General features: G+C 49.5%; 1 pseudogene; it reads left to right on the forward strand.

The window, feature by feature from the left end:
• The first annotated feature begins 993 nt into the window (after positions 1-993).
• On the forward strand, positions 994-6,380 carry LOC145355170 (zona pellucida sperm-binding protein 3-like; annotated as a pseudogene).
• Positions 6,381-6,817: the final 437 nt, after the last annotated feature.

A 6,817-nucleotide genomic window follows, 5' to 3' on the forward strand; every position in this document is an offset into this window, starting at 1 on the left:
CAGCTGCGGCCTCACCAGTGCCCTGTACGGTTGCAGCAAGACCTCCCTGCTTTTATACTCTATCCCCCTCACTGTAAAGGCCAACATCCCATTTGCCTTCTTGATCACCTGCTGCACCTGCAGACTGGGTTTTTGCGAATCGTGCACAAGGACCCCCAGATCCCTCTGCACCGTAGCATGCTGCAGCTTTTTGCTGTTTAAATAGTAATCCCTCCTACTATTACTTCTACCAAAGCGGATTATCTCACACTTGCGAACGTTATACTCCATCTGCCAGGTCCTCGCCCACTCGCTCAGCCTGTCCAGATCTCTTACCCCTCTTACGGGTCACTTAACCCACATTGGTTTACTTTCAATCTCCAGCAATTAGCATTCACCAAAAATGTAATTGGAACATCCACATGAGCACTGTGGCTACCAGAGCGGGTCAGAGGCTGGGAATTATGAGGTGAGTAAGTCACCTCCTGACTCCCCAAAGCCTATCCACCATCTACAGGCCAAGATGATGGTTCTTTAGATCCACCATCTAAAGAACAAGGAGGGTAATCTTGTCCTTTATTCATTCATGGGTTATGGGTGTCACTGGCTGGCCAGCATTTATTGCCCATCCCTAGTTACCCGAGGGCAATTGAGAGTCAACCACATTGCTGTGGTCTGGAGTCACATGTAGGCCAGACCAGATAAGAACGGCAGATTTCATAGAACGTTACAGCACAGTACAGGCCCTTCGGCCCTCAATGTTGTGCCGAGCTGTGTCCAATCCCAAGATCAAGCGATCTTTCCCTAAAGGGAGATTGGTGAACCAGATGGGGTTTTCTGACAACCGATAATGGTTTCACGGTCATCAGTAGATTCTTCATTCCAGGTATTTTTTATTGAATTCAAAATCCACCCTAGTGGGATTCGAACCCGGGACCCCAGAACATTCGCTGCGTTTCTGGATTGAGATGGGAATGTGGTGATGTGAACAGTACGTGGTCCTGTTGGAAAGGTATGGCAAACGAGGTGACCCGCTCGTGTGAAGCCATTGACCTTTCTGCATTCCGGTCCTCAGGGGGTTTGATTGCCGGCATCGATAGCGACGACTATCTGCTTCCCACAGTCCGGAGGGTCTCCTGGCCCCCTGAGCAAAGAGGTTCTCTCTCTGGCCCCACATCAAGATCTCCTGTGATGAATGGGCCCCGCTTTCTGCTCTGTCGTGCCACTTTGGCTTCTGCTTCTGCTCATAGTTTCTTCCACAATGATTTCTCACACATGCTGTAGGCAGGATGTGCCTCCTCTCCTGTGGGGGGGGCACGGAGATTGGGCCTGACCCAGGAATGGATGGGGTAGGTCCGTGACCTGCCCGTGCCAGGGTTTGGAAGGGCAGCACTGCAGGGGAAGGGCAAACGGCAGGCTGGCAGTTCGGGGCCACTGGGCGTGCGGAGAGTTCCGGAACTGCCTGATGTGAAGCTTTTAATGATGTTCATGGTTGTGACCTCTGCATTGCACAGAGATTCGAGTCTGAACTCCCACTGATAAAACAATCGTGATTTACACCAGTTTACCACCACTTCAGTACTTTTTTTGGGGATAATGCCCCCTCTATTCGTTGCTGAGGCCTTGAGACATTCTCTACATCATAGAACTGAAAAAATACTAATTTGAGATTATGATGGGATCAAGTGGATTCGAACAAATCTGAAACATCCCTCAAAGTTTCTGTTGCTACTGATGCCAAGGATATGTCAAGCAGCAGGTTGGTTTGTGTGATGGATTGGGCTATAATCATGACCTTTTATAGTTCCTTGCGGTCTTGGGCAGAGCAGGGGCCCACACCAAGCTGTGATACAACCGGAAAGAATACTTTCTATGGTACATCTGTCAGTGTTGGTGAGAGTCTTAGCTGATAGGCCAAATTTCCTTAGTCTTCTAAGAAACTACAAGCGTTGGTGGGCTTTCTTAACTCATGTCGGCATGGGGCAACAGGACAGGTTGTTGGTGATCTGGACACCTGAAAGCCTGAAGCTCTCAGCCTTTTCTACCTTTTTGAGAAAGATAGAGGCATCTTCTCCTCTACACTTCCTGAAGTCAACAACAATCTCCTTCGTTCTGTTGACATTGAGGGAGAGATTATTGTCGTCGCACCAGTTCACCAAGATTCTCGATCTCAACCCTGTACTCTGTCTCGTCCTTGTTTGAGATCTGACCCACTACGGTGGTGTCATCATCAAACTTGAAAATCGAATTGGAGAGGAATTTGGCCACACAGTCAGAGGTGTATAAGGAGTATAGTAGGGGGCTGAGAACAAAGCCTTGTGGGGGCACCACTGTTGAGGATGGTCGTGGAGGAGGTGTAGTTGCCTATCCTCACTGATTGTAGTCTGTGGGTTCGGAAGTTCAGGATCCAGCCGCAGAGGGAGGTGCCGAGGAGTTTGGAGATGAGTTTTGTGGGAATAACGGTGTTGAAGGCTGAGCTGTAGTCAATAAATAGGAGTCTGACATAGGTGTCCTTGTTATCTAGGTGCTCCAGGGTTGGGTGCAGGGCCAGGGAGATGGTGTCTGCTGTGGACCTGTTGCGGCGATAGGCAAACTGCAAAGTGGAGTGAGGACTTGGCACATCGACAGGAATTAAGATGATGGCCAAGTTAGGATGGATTTGAGGGGTTTTTAAATTTCATGAACAGCGCACAGGAAACATTCCAGGGTGTGAACTCTTCTGGATACTGGCCTACAGCTTGTGTTTCATCTGCCATACTGTTATTTGGCCGAACATTGTTGCAGACACTTGCCCAGTAAAAGGAGAGAGGGAGCAAGTAAGATCTCAGTCCTGCCTCTGTTCAGTGGCCATGGTGAGGGGCAATGTGAAGTGCCAAGAAAGGTGGAACACAGGGGGGAGGCAGTGAACAGAACCGGGGGGGGTGGAGTGGGTGGGAGGAGAAGGTGCCAGCAGTGCCAACGTGCCATGCGGGCAGCAATAGAAATGGATGGGGTAAAATGGAGGGGAGGATGTTTGAGTCAAAGGTCCCTCATGCGGAGTGAGCCCTCTTGCCGTGGGCTTCTTCCACCAAAGCTGTGGGCACAGAACAGCAGCAACCAGACAGGGAGATCCGATCACCAACAGTGAGGGCTGCCTCCAAACACTCTCTGGGGCGCCTCACCTGCCAGCAGCACCCCTCACCCAGAACAGGAATCAGACCATTCACAACACTTAATCCAGGGGCAGACAGTTTGATCAAAAATAATCTACTGCCGACGCTGGAATCTGAAACAAAAACACAACATGCTGGAAAATCTCAGCAGGTCTGACAGCCTCTGTGGGGAGAGAATCGAGCCACTCTTTCAGGTCTAAATGACCCCTTCGTCATTCAGAGCTCTAACAAAGGGTCATCTACACTCAAAACGTTGGCTCTATTCTCTCCCCACAGATGCTGCCAGACCTGCTGAGATTTTACAGCATTTTCTGTCAGATACTTTGAGTTGGGAATGCTGCTGACTATACGATCCCAAGTTGGGAGCGCATCTGTGATCCAGAGTTAACATTTCGCCATCAATAGGTCCAGGCAGCGGGCGATTGGGGTGGTGGGGGGGTGGGTGGTGGGGGGTCGGGGGGGGGCATCCGTCCCGACTGTCTGCCCCTCTACCGCTGCTACACTCGTGGCCGGGTGTCCCTGGAGAGGGAGCACGCGGTGTCCGCGGGCACAGTCGAGGCCTTCCATGCCCGTTGGGCACCGCAGGGGCTGAGGTGCCTTGTAGACCCCGACAATCACATTTCGATTTGACTCGTCTTAAGTTTCCTTTGTACTTTTTGTTTCTGTTCGGGCCGTTCCCCCTCCTTTTGGGGAGCTGCCCCCTTTTTCTTTGTCCGAACGTAATTTAAGTTTGTTTGCTTGTTTGGCCCGCCCAAAAGACCGACCCGAAAGACCGAGAATGGTGTGCGAGAGTACATGTTTGACAGGCTCACCCTCAACTGACTGGGATTCGAATGGAAATGTCAGCTTTGCTGCATTTGGAAATAAAATTTTGACTCTGTGAAAAAAAAATAAAATCCTGTTCTGCTTTCCATGGAAACAAAATACAGGAAATATCATTGGAAAACAAAACAGCCTGATTGGTTAAAAAAAGACACGGGGGGAGTGGCTGGGCAGAAGAATTGCTGTCAGCTGACTGTGGACTGTGTGTATAAAAGGTGTTACTTGGTGGCTGAAGGGATGCTTGAGTTGTTTGCTATCATGGGGGATTTTGGAGTGAGGGGTTTCTTCCCAGTGCTGGTGTTAGTTGGAGCTGTTTGTTGCTCTGATACGTGGCAACAGTTTCCATGGGGAATAGTCAAAGCCACCCCGAAGCCTCAGACACTCCCTCCTCCTGGGCCTCCCTTTGATTCCCATTTACATGTGTCTGAGGGTCAAGGTGTGTCTCCAGTGCAGAGTGTGAGGGTGCAGTGCGGAGAGGACAAGCTGCTGCTCAGGGTCCAGCTGGATTTATTTGGAACCAGGCACCTGGTCAAAGCTGCTGATCTGACCCTGGGGACAGCAGGTTGTCGACCAACCAGGATCTACTCTCAGAACCACACTGTCCTCTTTGACTATGGGCTCCATGAGTGTGGCAGCAGATTGCAGGTAATGTGAATCCTCAAACTCTGCCTCTGAGCTGGGGCTGGAGGTTGTTCCCCACTCTTCACTCCAACACTTGGTCATCTGTCATTGATATTGAGGAGATAGCTGTCTCCTGCTTTCTAAAGCCCAAACTAGCTTTGAATTCATGATTTTACTTTCACTGGTCTGAGTCTCTCCAACCCCATTGTTCTGGAAGCTTCTCTTTGCTTCCTCCTAGCTTTTCCTATTTTGAGCATTTTTCAGTTTGATTTTCTCCTCATTGAGATCAACTCAACTGAGGATTGAGTTTCAGTCCAGTTTAATAGAAATGGGTTGAATCTGAATGAAATGGGAGTTGAGATGGATTGGACTCAAGAGGAACTCCCTTTCCCAGTCATTCCAATAAAAGGGTCCCTGATTACAAACTGTACTAGTTCCCTGCTCCAAATTCCTGCTACTTTGTAGCTCCTTTTCCAGTAAACTGAAGCTTTTATTGAATCACTTCCCTGTTAATTCTGGTCTTGTGCTAACGATCTCTCCTTATAGCAAGGGCTGAGGTTGCATCGCAACACTGCGAACCAGAGAAGGTCCTTCAGCCTGTTCCCCAGTCATTATGATCAGGACTGAGCTTCCCACAGCCTCCATGTTCCTGTCTTTACAACAGGATTCCCTCAATGGCCAGAAAGAAATCTCTGTCCTGAATATCCTCAGTGAGTGACCATTCCCAGCTCTCTGGGGCTAGAGAGAATTCCAAAGATTCATCAGCTGCCAGATGGAGAAATTCCTGACCACATTAATCCTAAATGACTCCCCTTTTTCTTTGTCTGAATATAATTTGAGTTTCTTTACTTGGTTCTACCCAAAAGACTTGAGTTTGTTTACTTGGTTTGTCTGGAAAAGACCCCTGTCCTGAGGTGACTCTCTCCAGCTTGGGGGTGGGAAGCAGCCTCTTGATGCAGACCCTGTCAATCCCCCCCTTAAGAATTGTTCTAATGGGATGAGTTCTTTGTTAACCCCAGTGTAGAACTTTGTCACTTCAGATCAGTTCTTCATTGCTTAAGCTGCTTTCTTTCAGATGACTGGAGATTTCCTGATCTACAGCACCCACCTGAGCCACAGCCCAGAGTATCGTGGATCTGTTATTGTGAGAACCAATGGAGCTGTCGTTCCCATTGAGTGTCGTTATTTTAGGAAGGGCAATGTGAGCAGTAACCCCATCAAACCCACCTGGATCCCATTCAGCTCCACCAGGTCTGGAGAAGGGCGTCTGTCATTCTCACTGCGTCTGATGAATGGTGACTGGCTGACAGAGCGCACTTTGACTGTCTACTACCTGGGTGAGCTCATTCACATTGAGGCCTCTGTTTCAATGAGCAACCACATGGCCCTGAAGCTCTACGTTGACCGATGTGTAGCTGCATTGAGGCCAGGCGAGGACTCCAGGCCGAGTTACAGCATCATTGACCACAATGGGTGCCTCCTGGACAGCAAAGCTGAGGATTCCTTTTCAACCTTTGTGTTGCCAGGAGACGAGCGGGAGCCGGACAAGCTCCGCTTTGACCTGGACGCCTTCCGGTTCTTTGGGGATGAGCGTTCCTTGATTTTCATCACCTGTCACCTGAGAGTTGTTCCAGTGGATCGGAGAGATTCCAGGAACAAAGCTTGTACTTGGCAGAAGATGCAGAACATCTGGACCCCATTGGAGGAATCGAGCTTTGACATTTGTGCCTGTTGCCATGTGGGGAACTGTGGGGCCGCGAGGGATTTGGGATTTGGATCCAGAGGAAGGAGAGACCTTGGAGCTGAAGCTGGATTGAAGTGGGAGGCTGAGGCCTCGCTTGGACCCTTGCTCATTCTGGATACTGATGGGACCAACCTGGCAACAGCCTCCCTGAATGAGGCTGAGGGAAGGAGAGAGGAGAGGTCTGCAGGGGGTGTGGAGTCTGAGGTGGTCCTGACTGTGACAGCTGTCTCTCTGATCTCTGCTTCATTGATCACCTTGTTCCTGTATAGGAAACACAAACAAACTCTGTTCAACCAGTTATCAAGTGATCAATAAAGCATACACTCAGTAAAAAGGCCACCTCCCCCAGAGTTAACCATTTAGTCAAATGTCATTCCCTCAGTGGGTAGCCAATGTAATAACTTTAACAAGGCCTGTGATGTGGATCTCTCAGAATGAAACTTCCTGATTAAGCCAGTAATTTTGTCTAATCAAGGAGCCTTGCATGTGTATAGAGTGC

This window comes from Carcharhinus amblyrhynchos, chromosome 18 (assembly GCF_965287045.1).
Source record: "Carcharhinus amblyrhynchos chromosome 18, sCarAmb.v2.hapA, whole genome shotgun sequence".
NCBI classification, from domain to species: Eukaryota; Metazoa; Chordata; class Chondrichthyes; order Carcharhiniformes; family Carcharhinidae; genus Carcharhinus; species Carcharhinus amblyrhynchos.